This window comes from Lycorma delicatula, chromosome 4 (assembly GCF_047948215.1).
Source record: "Lycorma delicatula isolate Av1 chromosome 4, ASM4794821v1, whole genome shotgun sequence".
NCBI lineage: Eukaryota > Metazoa > Arthropoda > Insecta > Hemiptera > Fulgoridae > Lycorma > Lycorma delicatula.
In genome coordinates this window covers 41882593-41899415 of record NC_134458.1, presented here as the reverse complement: position 1 = coordinate 41899415, position 16823 = coordinate 41882593, and positions in this window count along the sequence as shown.

Below are 16823 nucleotides of genomic sequence, written 5' to 3'. Positions count from 1 at the left end.
TTTGTGCTGTAAGCTGTCACAAAATTTACGGTCTTATCTTTTTTGCCGAGTCAACTGTAACTAGCATATCGTACATGGACATGCTTGAACATTATCTAATGTCACAATTACTATAGGATATGGGCACAGAATTTATATTCCAGCAAGATGGTGCACACCACTTTATCATCGTGCAGTTGTGTATCTCAATAGCAAAGTGCCGCTATTGCCGGTGGACTGGATGTGGTCGAGCAATTTCCTGGACACCACTATCGCCTGATTTATCTCCAATGGACTTCTCTGCATAGGGTTACGTTAAAGAAAGAGTATTTGTTCCTCCGTTTCCAGGAAATGTCGGCGAGCTGCGGCACTGGATAACACAAAGAGTTGCCATCATAGATCAAGACATGCTTCATAGGATTTGGCAGGAAATTGATTACATTGACACACAAAAAAAATTATTTAATGTTTCTGTAAGTGTGATACAATTTCTTGAATTGCTTTTTACGTACATTACAGATCTATAAATACAATTTTTCTATCACCCTTAGTTTTAAATAAATTACGCTTCAAAAAACTAAGGGAAAATATAGTTAAAATCTGTAAAATTTATAGTTTTGCATGGCCGTACCTGTGTTAAAATGATTTCACTAATGACTTTCTTTTATAAATGGCCAAGCACATCACGAATTAATGTTCATCAGTAATCGGCTAGCATGTTAGTATTCCATTTCCCTTTATAGCGGCTTTCAATAACCGAAATGTCTTGCTGGAAACGTTCACCGTGTTCGTCACTTACGTCTCCGAGGTTGGCCGGGAAAAAATCATGACGTGAGTGGAGGAAATGTATTTTCAAATACATATTACATCCCATAGCTCTATTTGAAATAGGACGTTGATTAACAACATCGTGGTAATTGTCAGATTTTTGTTTCTCGAGAAAACTTTTGCAAACGTCTTTAAATGAAGCCCAGGCTGCAGTTTCTACATTATTTAACATTGAGTTAAATACATCGTCTTTGACCAACAATCTTATTTGAGGACCAACAAATATTCCTGTTTAATTTTTCCTTCACTTACCATCGGAAATTTCTACTTGATGTACAAAAGTCCGGGACTATACTTGTTTACGCCAATGTGTAAAGCAGTTATAAGTTAATTCAACTTGTTTGGTATTTGACTTATTTTCATCTAAAATTTAACAGTATTTCGATGTAACGAATATTTCAATTATAAATAAGAAATTTTTCATACTGAAATTTATGCATTCCATTCAACATACATATAAATATATGCTCAGCTGATTTTTATTTATGCCTTTTGTATTGATTATTTATTAAGATTTAACTGTATTATTTCATGTTTATAATGTTTAAAAAAAAAAACGTAAACATGTTGCATTCACTCGGCTCCTGGTGGTTCATTCGGCTCCATCTACACTATATAAGCCGGCTCCCACTAGAGTCAGTCAGTCTCTCTCCGACCATCGTCTCTCTCAGTCTCTCTCTGACCGTCATTCGAAGTATCATTAGTACGTCTTACAATTCTAATATTGTTTAGTCAAAATTTACACTTCAATGCAGTTAACAAGTAAATTACACATATTCTTCAGCAATGAATCTTTTTTGTAAGCCAAAAATCCTTTAAACATTATGTTTGTGTTTTTTTCTTCTCTATAATTGTATGATAAAATATTAAACTTAAAGGAATTTATGTAGACATATATAAAATCCACGATTGTGAGATTATATTTTGTGCCAGTGAATATCAAGATGTCAATGTTTTACATTCTAGAGTAATTGTTCGTTAAACTCTCTGTTATGATAATCCAGATTACATCTTGTGTAAGTGAATATCAAGATATTAATGTTTTTCATTCTACAGTAATCATCTGTTAAACTTTCTATTATGATAGTCCAGATTACATTTTGTGCAAGTGAATATCAAGATATTCAAGATATAAAAAAATAAAATATAGGAGCTTAAAATACTAACTATATGTTGAAAAACAAAAAAAATCCTTTAATTAAAATTTAAACATTTTTCAAAAATGGTTGGGTGATAGAAATATTCTGAGTTCATATTAGTTTTCAGCATCAAAAAACAGATTAAAATCATGTATCGCATAATAGGAAACAGAAATTATGAGACAGCTGCCGTGTTACAAAAGGTAGCCATATGGAACATTTGTAAATGAAACTTGAAGATATACTGTATTCATTGTTGTATAAAATATTTCTGTAAGTTATTTATTTGTTTTATTATTAAAGATTACTTTTGTATAACTAATTTAGAAATACTCTGTAGTTACAGTATAGTTATTAAATAGTTTGTATAATGTAACATGAATTTTGTTGTATAAAAGTAAATAACATTATGCTTACATTTTTAGCTTAAGAAAAGAAAGTTGGTGAGTAGTAGCTCACCTTCGAAACCTTGCTCTCCAGATTTACCACCTCATCTTACTCTGGAACCTAGACCTCTGGCTCCAGAAATAAACCTTTGCTTTCCAGATCTACCCCCTCGTCCAGAAGCAACATCTTCAAGTACAGAATCAACACCACCACTAAAAATACCTAAACTAAAGATACATCAATCAAGTCCAAATGATGATGAGTGACTTTTTTTGTAATTACTGGGGTACATGGAGCTGATGAAGTGAAAAAGTAAGTTCTGATAAATATTTATATTTTTACTTTTATTCTGAGAATATGCTGCCATACAAGGTCTAGTCTAATTGTTGTCAGGCAGTTGAGTTTTCCTACCTTTAGCAGACCATATCAAATAACAATTTCATTAATTTTACCTTAATAAAAGAAATATAATAACTGATGATCACATCCGTTTCAGAATATAACTATACATTTAACTAGATTTGAAATAAATAAATGGTTCATGAAATAATTTATTACAAAAAGCCCTTGTACTAGTTAAATTTTGTAATCAATAAATTTTTATTGTGGATAAAATTTATAATTGTTTGGCATAATTGTACAATATATATTTCCAAACATAAACTTAGATTTTTTCACTTTATTGTATAAATAAATAAATTTTTATTCTGATTGTTACATAAAAACCAGTACACAGAGGTACTGAGTAAAAATTGATGTGGTGAGTAAACTCTATGTCAGTGTAATTCTGTTTTAAATCACATTTATGTCAACATGTAAAATTTACATGCAGTATATTTTATATATGTTATAATACAATATTAAACAGAGACATAGCTATAAAATTTATTTTAATCTATATTTTCAAATATCTTTGATTTGCAGCTGCCTACATATATTTTTTATTATTTCAAAACATATCAATAGATCCTTTACTATAAATTTTATGGCTAGATATTAATGGCAAATATAATTGATGGAAATTAAAAAAGGACATGACCTAGAACATAGCTGAGGGATAGCAAATCCATCAATTTCTTTAATAGAATAATAAATTTGTTAAAAAATTTTTCATAATCATGCATTGGCATTTCTGCTGACTGTTTAATAATTTCAACTTAAAACTGAAATCATTTCGGTACTTGTGTATTTCTGTGATTAGGTAGTTTTCATGCAACAAAGTATTGTACAAATGTACCACCTGATAAGCCATACCTGGTAAAATTAATTTAATTAACCTATTTTGTATATTTAATCAGAGCTTACAGAAAGGTTGCTATTGAAACTGCTATGTATTTAAAAATTGCCATAATCACATGTAATTGGACAAATTTCAAATATAGAAACAACATACAGTCCTACTTTGGTTAAGCATCATACACACTTTCATTGTAATCATTTTACTTAAAATAGTCACAAAATGCATAATTTTAACTTTTAATTTTATTGTTTACAAATCTGCCATGTTGTTTGCGATTTATTTCTGCCAATTCTTTGAAGAATGGTTAAATCATAAGGTTTGTTTTCTAGTTTGATTTTTAAATATGGTATTTGAAATTTTGCATTGGGATTTGATACATTTTCAATATTCCTTGGAAGATAGAAGAAAACATTTTTTTAACTTCTATCTTAGGTTCTGAATTTCTGATGAAACTATTTAGATTTTTTAGAGAATTTTTAATCAGAAAAATATATAATTATTATAGTAAAAATGAAATTTATTGAACGTTTGAACAGTAAAGTAAAGAGTAAATTGATGAAAACATCATGAAAATTTAAGTATTTACCAAGGGTTGTAAGAAAAATTACATTTATAAGGAGGGTGGGATTTGTACAGCAGAAATTAACACCATATGATCACTAAATTCAACTTTTCGCACATCATTTTTTGTTAAATTTATAGTATGATATATATATTTGACATGAAAATGCTACAAACTATAATCCTAATTAAATTATTATAATAAAATGTAGTTACACATTATGTTGTATGGTATGAAATGTCTACTTCTACTTTAATGTAGCAGTTCACTTGATGTTGCATTTATTTTATTTCATATGTCAAGTAGACTCATCTAGATCAGAAAGAGGGTGCTGTATACAAGCAAATGTATTCACCAATACAAACTGCTCTGGCGATCGGCTCTGTAGAACCGATTTTAGAACCTGAATGTTAATTATTTTACACTTATAAGGATGCATGTCCCTGCCTATTAAGTAGTCTTCACCTTAAAATTCAAAGATCTCTTATCATTGCAACCAAAGTAAGAGTGAATATAAAACCTGGAAATTTATTTATGGATTTGGTGATTGAAACATTAGGGGAATCTTTAGTGTTCTTAAATAACATAGACAATCTATAAGGGCAATGATCACCATCATATTGTGATGGAAGCAATCATTTTTTTTACAAATATGAGGCCACAAAGAGGTGTCTAGAAAATAAACACTATAGAAGAAAGAGAAGTTTGGAATGTATAAAACCTAAAAATTAAAATACAGTATTTATGATGAGATTAAATGATAAACTTAAAAACGTAAATGAAGAAAACCATAAAACCAGTCAAACTGATGACCAAAAGAAAATCTATAAATATATTAATGATTTTAGTCATTTCACTCTAAAATCAGTCTCACCATCAAAATGTTTCAGTACGGCTATGATAGATTTGAAATCAACTTACTTCCTCAACTTGGACATCCCCCATCTTCGTATTCTGCAGCACCGCGGAGCGCGTACAGCCAGTACATCACCATATCCATCATTAACTACGCATCAGAAATCGAATAAGCCCACACACAAAATATAGTATTTTCAGTAGATAACTAAATCACAAAAACTGAAATAAAATTTCTCAATAATCCCGCTTAAGGTATTTTACGTACACAATAAGATTATCTCATTCTAAAAAACTTAAGTGTTTTCCCATATATTTCGCGATCGAACTAGCTACTTCATTCCGTTTTGTATTGCTATTAACAGTCATACACAGGGAAGTATTTTGTTAAATAAAAAAGTGGCATAATTATTTTTTTATATTATTCAGTTTAATTGTTATTTTAAGTAGACTTGTGTTACTATTTCAAGACGTTGTTACATCATGTTTGTAACCGCATACGCAACTGTCGTTTTGTAATACAATTTCGACCAGTTCAGATTACAGTACTTTATCAATCGGACGTGCAGTTTCTTTAGCTGATCTTTAATTGTGAAAGATATGCTATTTTAATTGTGAAAACGTGTAAGTTAAAATGGCAGCAAACAGTCCTCATCTTCGGAAACAATCTAAAAAAAATGATTGCTAGGGTATATAATTATTTAAATGAACTTGTACATAGCAAACCTAATGCTACTATTAAGGATATTTTTAATGCAACTTAGGAAGTGATCACAACCATGTGTGCTTTGTCAGTGTGTACTGTACAAAATGTTTGTCGTGAAGGTAATGAAAATGCTTCAGCCCAACAGTGGCGGATTTCTAAATAGGCTAGCTAGACTATAGCCTACAGCAGCAAATTTTCGAAGGCGGTAATGGGCCGCACGGCGGCAGCACTGGCCGGTCGTTCAGCCTATAGGCGACACATTTGTAAATCCTCCTCTGCAGCCCAAGGCGAATTATGCAAACTTTTTTTGAACCGCCTCGGAAAAAATTCCTTAAATAATCTGAGTAACCGATCTGGATGATTTTAATAAAGATGTAGTTTGTCGTTCTATTCAAGAATTTTGGGTCTGACATTGTTCTAACTCGGATAAAAGTTTTAAGAAAAATGCACGAAATTAGACAAAATAATTTTCAACTAATAATTTATTTAAATGAAACGTGGGTAAACCAGAATCATTCCAGGAAATATATTTGGCAGAATGCAACAAGCAGTGGTGGCCTTAAGATTCCGGTTGGGAAAGAATAAAGTTTAATTATATGCCATGCTGGTTGCTATGAACTTCGTTTTATAAAAGACTGCAGTCGTTTTTCAGTCAAAGCATACGGGGGACTTCAACCAAGAAATCAACGGTTATGTATTCCGTGAACGGTTCGTAAATTTGTTGCGATCTTTGAAAGATGGCTGTGTTATCGTGATTGATAACACCAGCTTTCATTCTACGCTTAAAGAGAAAGTGTCAGTGATCCATACAGAAAAGGCGGAAATTGTTTCATGGTTAGAAGAGAACAAAATACTACACAATCCTTTGCACACAATTCCTGAATTACTGTTTCTTGTTAATGAATACAGAGAAAAATACAGATGGTATGAGCTTAATGACATTGCAACAGAAATGGGGAATGAAGTCGTTAGACTACCGCCGTATCACTGCCAGTATAACCCAATCGAGCTAATTTGGATGGTGATAAAAGGTGAGGTGGTAGCCAAAAACAGCACATTTCAAATAAAGGATGTAAAAATGTTATTGGCAGATGGCATAAACCATGTAACAATATATGACTGGAGAAAATACATTAGATGCACAGAAAACCTTCAAGTAGAAGATTTTCATAAAGAAGGATCGCAGGACAACCGCTTGCAAAGCAATGGACCTTCATCTGCAAGATCATTTCAAATCTGTAATAAACACACCATAATTTTTCTTTTGTTAACATCCATAAAACAATGTTTTCAGAATTTGCAATAAACATATACTAAATTAACTATTTAAATAATACTGGTTTTAATTTTTATTTTACATGTCTCGGTAAATTAATTTGAACAGTGTTTAAAGATAGCTGTAAGAAAAAGTATGGTCAGTTGTGAAAAAATATTATTTTTATAAGTATATTTTTAACAACACATAATTGTTTTTTAATATTTTGGTCTAATTGCTTTTTTTTAGGAAAATGACAACAAATGTGCATCAACAAAATGAAAATTGAAGTGAAACATATATTGACAAAAATGATCTTGAAGATTAACAAAAATACGAGTAGAAGAAAATTCTTATTTAATTTTTTTGTCTTTTAATAAGATTGGTTTTTTTTTTAGTGTTATTTTATTAGGAATTATTTATTGTTATGGAATTGTTTGTATGCATATATGTTGCAGGACTAGATGTTCAGAAAGAATGTCTAAAGTTAGGTCAGGGTAAACTAAATCTGCTTTATTACTCATCAGTTCAACATAGCTTAGATCTATCTTGAAATTTCCAGGTATTTCTTGTCTAGAATAATGTTTTTGAGGATTATTTATTGTTGATTTGATTATTTTTTTTATTCACTGTAGTTTAGTTATTTCTAATACTACATATTTTACATAACAAACATCATTCATATAACAATCATGTAGAGCAGTTTTATAATTTGATCACCATCTGTAGAAACAATATTATTACAAATTAGAAGTTTAAATAATAATAAGTTATTAAAGAAATACTTCATTAATTAAGTTTTTTAATTACTTATATAAATAATAATTCAGTATTATTTGTTTATATTAACTTTTTTTTATTCATTCATTTATTGTACAATTCATATAATTTGGTGGTGTTGCTAGATCAAATAATAAAGGTGACTACCATAACAGCACACTACAAAAGGCTAATATGTGTTTTTTTGTATAATTTTTGTTTTTGTTTGTGGAGCATCACTTCTGGCATTTTGGTTTCCAATAGTACAAAACCAATATTAATGAAAGTGCACATCCCATAATTAGGATTTGTCCTGAAATCACTTATACTTGTATGACTAAGTCATCTGTCGCTACTCGCTCTTACCTTGCTATAGGGATTATTTACCCTGTATGACTATGTATCAGTTGAAGTAGTAAATCCTATATTCACATTGTTAATATAGATTTATAAAAAACTGGATGACATCTTAACTAAAAGCTAATAATAAAATGAAATATTTAATTGACTTGTTTTAACTGTGATAAATAAAATATTTATTAGTTTGAAAATTTAAACAAAAAAGTACTAGTACTTAAATACAAATAAAACTATTAATGCTAATGTAGTAAAAAATAATAACACCAATGGGTATACTAAGAAAATAATTTAAATTATTTATCAGTGTTTCTGCTTTCATTGTTAATGATAAATTTATATTTCTTTTAACTTTAATACATAACACTAACAAAACTGTATTATGTATTGATACATTTGACATAACTTATTTTGCAAACATGTATAATTATAGTATTGACTTGTATGAGCTAATAAAACTAAAGTTTTTTACTACTCCTTATAAATTGGAAAAATTTAACTTTTCAATTATAAAAAAAAATTCTTTTATAATAAAATTAATAGAAATATAATGAATTGCAACACATTTATTAATATTCAGTATCATTTCACAACCAATCCATAAATAAGTAATCTTAACAGATAAATTATTGTATGTTACACAGTGTTAAAATGTGATTATATGGATTTGAGATGAATGAGTGGATGATTTTTACACCTTACTTCTATTTTTAAAATTAAATTTTAATGAGAACACAGTTTATAATATAATTACCACACCTTTATGTAAAATCTTGCGATGTAGGCAGGCCAGTCAGAAAGATATTCAGTTACAAAGGGTCAGAAAATAATCCAGGTCTCAGTAATTCTGTTGAGCAACAAAGCATTTGCCTATCGTTTGATTGAGAATGCACCCTTTTGGTATTCTCTGGTAATAACACAGGTTTATGATGTTATCACGATTAAATCATCTAATCCATGATTGCCTGCTCCATTTTGTAATTAGTCTGTTCAAAATACTTGTTCAATATCTTGAAATTTCATTCTAATTTTCATAACACCTAAATAATAATAACTTGTACTGTGTCTTATACTTTATACCCTTGCTTAATTACATGGAATTATTTATTTCCTTATATTTCTTTTATTTATTACATGTTATTCATATACTATAACCTATATAAATATTTTTTCTCATTTTTAAATTTTATTTGCAAAATATTATTATTAATTTATAAATAAGGAAACATGTTATTTATAACTATTTTAATTAAAAAAAAAAATCCTTTTAAAAAAGAAAAACCCCAACAGTTTGTATTGTTATACAATTTTGATGTTTTGAGGAAATTGTGATTGAGTTGTTTTTAATATTTTTTGTGTGTATTCCTCAGATAAAATTCTCTTTTTTTTCTTTTGATGGTTTCTGATGGAACGGTAATGCAAATCTTCTTCAAATACGAGTAGATTCTACTAATAGTTAAAATAACATAGTTTCCTCCTCAGATTGTATATAATTGTATTCTATGTATTTATTAATACAGTTAATTAACATAGTTAATTAAATGGAAATTAAAAATTGTTAAAAAGAAAGAAGATATTATTATTTATTTATTTATTGTTAGATTTAAAGAATTTTTTATAATATAATAATAAAACTCCATTTGTTACAGTATCCATTCTTTTTTTATTTTTATCCATTTATTTCTATATATTTTTATTGCAGTATTGAAATAAATCCAATTTAAAATTTATTAAATTCTATACTAATATAAATATTTAAATAATGCTTGCATTATGTACTCTTATTTTAATTTTTTTCTTCATGTGAACTTTTATGGTACAATACTTCTAATTCAGAGGAGTGAACTCATAAGTTTAAAAAATAATAAAACAAGACATCAAATAGAGAGTATTATTTAAATATTTATAACTTATTCTGCTGTTTACATTCATTTTGTTAAAGTATGCAACAATATAGTTCAATGTTAAACAAATTCTACTATCAACAGATTTGTCAATTCATAATAATAGTTAAATTTAAATTAAAATACAGTTTTATCTAAATTTTAGTGAACTTAATCTTTGAACTCTTGGAAACTGGACAAATATTACAGAAGGAGGAATATTTGCTGTGAATTATATTTATTCATTAAATAAATGTTGTACTTATTGTTCCTCACTTATTCCAAAACATGTTCACATAATAATTAAGGTCAGTTGTATTTTAATGTACATAATTTAATATACTAATCAGAGATTTTGTACTTAGTAAAATAGAATTAACATAATTTCAATATATCATTGTAGTTTCTGTTATTATTAGGGGGTTTCCACTCAGGTAAATGTAGCAGGGCTGTGAGTCAAGTAAAGGAAAATTGTTGTTAGTTACCAAAGTCATAGCAGAATAAACTATACTCAACGAGAGCTCCAATTGATTTTTACTGATTTCTAGTCTCATGGTTGAACAATTTTATATCTCAAAAACCTCACATATACAATGAGAAAAGAACACCACTATTCTGCCATTGCAATGTTGATATCATATTCTAATATAAAGCAAATGCAATATTCCACACATCCTCACACATATCAACAAACAACAGCCCAATTTATATTTCATTGAAAAATATGATTGCCAAAATAAAGTAAAACTTCCTTGAATTATCTCCTACACATCCAAAATAAACAACACAAGCACATAATACTTGTACAATTAAATATACTAAATCACACACACACACACACACACACACATATATATATATATATATATATATATATATATATATATGCATAAGTAAATCATAATTTTATAATAAAAATATATGAAAAATAAAACTTCAATTAACATACTTTACCATAACACATATAATAATCCCATACATGACCTAATGAATGAAGAACAGACATAATGAAAGAAAATACATAATGCTAACAGATGTTGAATGAGTATCATACAGAATTGCGGGCATTTTCAGGACGGAAGTACTGCATTGCTTTTAAAACTATAAACAATATACACAAGATCAATCCACACCCTAACAAAACACACAGCGATGAATCTGCATCCCAGAAGTATACAAATTTAACTGCAGTGATTGCATTAGTTACTTCATCAGACAGACTAAACTCATATTCACCTACATATATAAAGAAAAGTATAACACTGCATGCAACACAGAATCAATTTCTTCAAATCATTTCATACAGACAGAAAGACAATAACCAACCCTTGTATTTTCTATACATAACACAAAAACACCAATATATCATTACACTAGAACAATATGAAATTTAAAAACATACTGATAAATAGCATATTAAATGAACATTATAGGAAAGATACATTTTCAATTATACACTGCAATGGGTTCATTACCTTTGTTTCTCTCCTTCTGAAGGTTCTTATCAACAGGCACTATAGCATCAGTGCACGATTAACTCCAGCGGAAAAGGTGCAGTTATATATAAGTTTTAATCATGTCTCATCGTGTTTTTCAACAGATACTACATTAACCTATACAATATGCAAATATACCCTTGTCTTATTAGCAGTAGCCAATTTTAAAAAAAACTCAAATTTACATTAACCCTGTAAACAAAGATTATTTAATAGAATGTAAGAAGATAGTTTGGTGTAACAGCAGATGGAAGATTGGTTGGTCTTCAGGATAGAAGTACTGCATTGCTTTTAAAACTATAAACAATTTACACTAGATCAAACCACATTCTAACAAAACAAACACTGATGAATGTGCATCCCAGAAGTACACAAATTTAACTGCAGGATTGCATTAGGTACTTCATCAGACAGACTAAACTCTAGGAACTGAGAATGAAGAGAAATTGTGTTAGGATACACAGATTAGAGAAAAATTGTTTGACTAGCTCTAATAATTCCAGAGCTGTAATGTTATGGAATAAATAAGCAAGTACTTTGCTCTTTCAGGTGCAGAAAGAAAGAAAAATTAAAAGAAATAAGTATCATAAGAAAATTAATGCACATAGACCTAAATGATTTCATAAAACTGCTACCAACAGCATAGAGAAAATATTTTTAATAATTAAAAAATTTATCTGGTAAGAAGCCACTGCTAAGCCAGTAGGACATAAATTAATCATTCTCACATCAAAAAATTACCCCAAACTTCACTTTATCACAGAATAAGAGCATAACCAGACTATCAACTTTCTAGACAAACATTAAAAGTTAAAATTATACAGAAGGCTACCACAGCTTGTTTAAATTCCTCATCTAAAGCTGTAGTACCAAAAAATGAACAATTAAAATGGCTACAAAATGATTCACAATTCAAAAGGTGTTAATGAAAATTATTTCAGTGCCTATTTATGAATACGTTGAACATAATGAAGAAAATTCTGGGTTTTTTATATTAATATAATTAAAAAATGTTTTTTTAATAGGCCAAAAAAGAATAGGGTTATTATTACAAAAAAATATTATCTTGTGTTGAATTAGTGTGTAAAACAAGGAGGTTGAAAACAGAAAATAAACATTGGAAAATTCAAAATATTATCGGTCATGCGTTTTAAAAAAAAATTATTCATTTCTTTAGGATTATAAATTTAAAATAGAATAATTCCAATTACAAGTACAGCTACATAGTCAAAAAAAAAAAAACAGCACAAATATTTTTTTTAGTGATTGTCGGTTGAAAATTTATTCTTCCATGGAGCAATTCAGATTCAACTTGTGCATCTTTATGTTTGTATTTCTCATATATTGGTTTGCAGTCGCTAAGATCACACGGTATTATTACTTAAAAAATAAACAAGGTAATTATATATAAAATATCAGGTCATAATGATAAATATTAATTGAATTTGTTACTTTTACTGAAATTCTATTTTAGTCAATTAAATTCTAATATACTTTGATACTATCACAGTCTCATATCCTGTAAAACATAATTTTTAGTTGTTAAGTATAAAATAAAGTTTACATCTAAATTATTGTCTAAAGTTATTTGTTACTAATTTATAAGTTAATAAATAACTGTAAATAATAATTCCTGTATATAAGTGTAAACACATGTTGACAATACAAACACCTATATTGACAATGTTTTTTGTTTTTTTTTCAGTGGTTCACATCGTAAATAAAAATTGTTTGATTGAATACTTATTTTAATAAATGATGAAGTGTTTAATTGAAGTGATTAAAATTATCTTCTGTTTGTTTTAATTTAGTGAATCTAGTACTATTTAAATATACTGTAAGTGATATAACCTATTTGACTTTTAATGTGAGAGGTAATACGTAGATAATGCAATGGGTCATTTCTTAAATTTTGTCTGAAATGAAGGGTGGTTTCCATCAGTGTAAATTTATTAAGTTGATAATGTAACTGGCATAGATTTTCTAACATTCTGGAAAAAACAAATTATTTTCCTGAATAAAACTAGTATGTATTTATTACTTGTGACTTACATAATAGCACTAAAACAATTACTGTAAAATGACATAAACCCTTAAGAATTGATGGGAAGTATTGTGACTATAAACATTAGTATTTGAAATGTTTGGTAAAAATGACATCAAGGAAATTTTATTTTCCAAATCAATTTTATTTGTTACCAGCTTATATATTTGAATATTAATATACAATTAATTTTTTGTTAGTTACATCTGTTTTAAACAAAAATGTGTAATGAGATACAAAAAAGAAGTAAGTTCTGATAACTTCTTCATTCACTCACAGAAAAAAATACTGCTTACTGGTTTATTTTTTCTCAGCCATAATACACATTTTTCTCTTTTATGCGTTAATGTATTTCCATTTTTTGTTACTACTAAGAGAAGACAATTTAGAATCTCAGATAAAACAAAATAATACTGCATGTGGGCAAACTTATGTATACAATCCTTTCATGTCAATATGGTTTGATTAACTGCTTTAAGTGTCTTAAAAACTTATTGATGAGTACTTGGATTATAGTTAAATTATCTGAATAAAATATAGGGCTTCACAACAACCATATCAAGAATTGTGTGCTTAAAATGTTACTAAAATTATTAAAAAATAAATTAAGCAAACAGAATAATATGTAAATGTGTTAAAGAAATACTTTATAGAATTTAAAAAAAGAAATAATGCACCATGCAACCAACATATTGTGAACCATCTATCTCTGTAACTATCTGTCATTTCTAACTCCATCTATCTCTTATAACCATGTATTTGTGGCTACACATTAATTTTACAGCAGTGAAATGTAACTCTATTCCTCCAACAGTATTTTTTTATTAACATGCTGGAAATGCCAGTTGCCCTGTTGTTATTTAAACTAAGGAGTTATTTTCATGACCACTCATAATATTCCTAAGTTTGACTATAACCTTGTTTGTTATCTTTGTTTCCATTTGATTTAATTCCTGTATTTTATAAATAAAAAAACTCACTTTTACAGAGAAAGCGCATGCAGTACTAGATCGCATATTTGTTAAGCAGAAATTTCAAAACCAAATTATGAACCATAATAAGTACTGAGGGGAGCTGAATAGATAGTGACTATAATTTTGTAAAGATAAAAATCACATCAATTCAGTTGAGTTCATTTTAATTAAGAAAAATGAAATTCATCTTCAAGTTTTTGAAGAAAAAATTTGTAAAATGAGATGAGGTGTAGAAAAATTAAAAAAACAATGAAGTAGGAAGCAGGAAAACCCTAGAGATTGCTGCAAAATCAGATGATAAAATTAATGAAAATATGATTATAAAAAGGAAATGTTTGAGGAAAAATAGTGGACATTAGTAGAATGATAACGAGTGATCGTAAAGTCGCGCAACCCAAATGACAACAAATTGTTTTTTAGACAGTTTTTTTATTAATTTTTTATCGATTTACAAAATAATATTAACATTTACAAAAGTATTACTTACAAGTTTATAATAAGTGCTGGAAATATTCATCATGATTTTCAATGCATCAACGGGGTTTCTTACATTGTATGCGACCTTTTTCAGTGTATTAACAGTGACATTTGATATACAGCTCATTGGTTTATCAAGTTTGGTTAAGTTCATCAAGTGTATGCGGTTGTTTGAGTACACATTATCCTTCAAAAAGCCCCACAAATAAATATCGGGAGGACTCAGATCCGGTGAACGAGGAAGCCATAGACCACGAGAAATTATCCGGCCATCGAAGAAATCGCAAAGAAATTGAATATTACGTTGGCGGTGTGTGCAGCTGCTCCGTCTTGTAGTCAGCAATCACGTCCATCATCATGTAGCAAAGCTATAAACAGCATGATTCTTTCTTGATACCATTCAGCTGTGATGGTCTCCGAAAAAAGATAGGCCCGACAATTCTCCGACGAGATACACCACACTCCAGTTTTTTTTGCGAATGTAGTGGCTGTTCATGGAACACTTGTGGGTTCTCTGAAGACCATATTTTGTAATTTTGACTGTAAACATATCCGGTAAGATGAAATCTTATTTCAAGCTTGAATGTCTAGAAGAGATATGTCATTTCGAATGAAACTTCTAAAGCACTGAAAATACTCCACTCGTTTCTCCTAATCTGGTTGTTGGAGCTGACTTACGTTAATCCGGTGCGGATTTAATTTTAGAATTTTAGTAGTCTTATGAACACTTCTGTAAGACAGCCCAATCTGATTAGAGTAGTTTTTGGAGAACGAAGATGTGTTTCATTTATCAACTGCTGACTGTCGACAGTTAAAACACTTGGACGGCTGGCACGCTTACAATCATCCACACCACGTGTATCCCAAAAACGTTTAAATAAACGACATATAGTGGATTTTTTTGGTACGTTAGCATCTGGAAAAGATTTTAAAAAAGCTGCTTGATACTAAGCGTATGATTTCGATTCGCAGTAACTCACAACAATAAAGACGAGTTGTTCTTGCGTAAAAGACATTGCTGCTCGGACTAGACAAACTGCTTGGTGCCACGCCCAGTGTAGTCTTTCTTTCTTTTTTTCCTGTTTAGCCTCCGGTAACTACCGTTTAGATAATTCTTCAGAGGATGATATGTATGAGTGTAAATGAAGTGTAGTCTTGTACATTCTCAGTTCGACCGTACCTGAGATGTGTGGTTAATTGAAACCCAACCACCACCATAGAACACCGGTATCCACGATCTAGTATTCAAATCCATGTAAAAATATCTGGCTTTACTAGGAATTGAACGCTGTACCTCTCGACTTCCAAATCAGCTGATTTGGGAAGACGCGTTAACCACTAGACCAACCCGGTGGGTTACGCCCAGTGTAGTTCCGTACACTAATCTGTAACACAAAAAATTACCGTAATTAAAATATCTTTTACAAATTTAACTTTCATTCCAACAAAGCAGAAAAATTTGGGTTGCGCGACTTTACGATCATTCTGTAGAAATCACTGATGAATTAGAATTGATGAATGATTATTGTAAGAATAAAAACCCAATAATGAAGGAAGCTGGGAAGTGTGCATGCTCTTTGAAAACAAAATTAATAAAAATTACAAAAAGGTGCACTGAAAGAAAGAGTGATATAACAGCTGGGAAGATAAGTGTTGTCGTACAAAAAAATAGCAGAAGACTTTAGTCAAAATTATGCTAAAATGCATTAGTACCAAAGTTGCACATAATAACTGCTGTTAAGATTGTTTATGATGATCTCAGAAAAGACTAATCTGAGTTCATAATTTGTTACCATTCTATAGGATAAATAAAAATTTGAGACATGTATATGAAATATTTTTCGAATACCTTGTTTAGGTTGATCAGAAAGCATTTTTAATT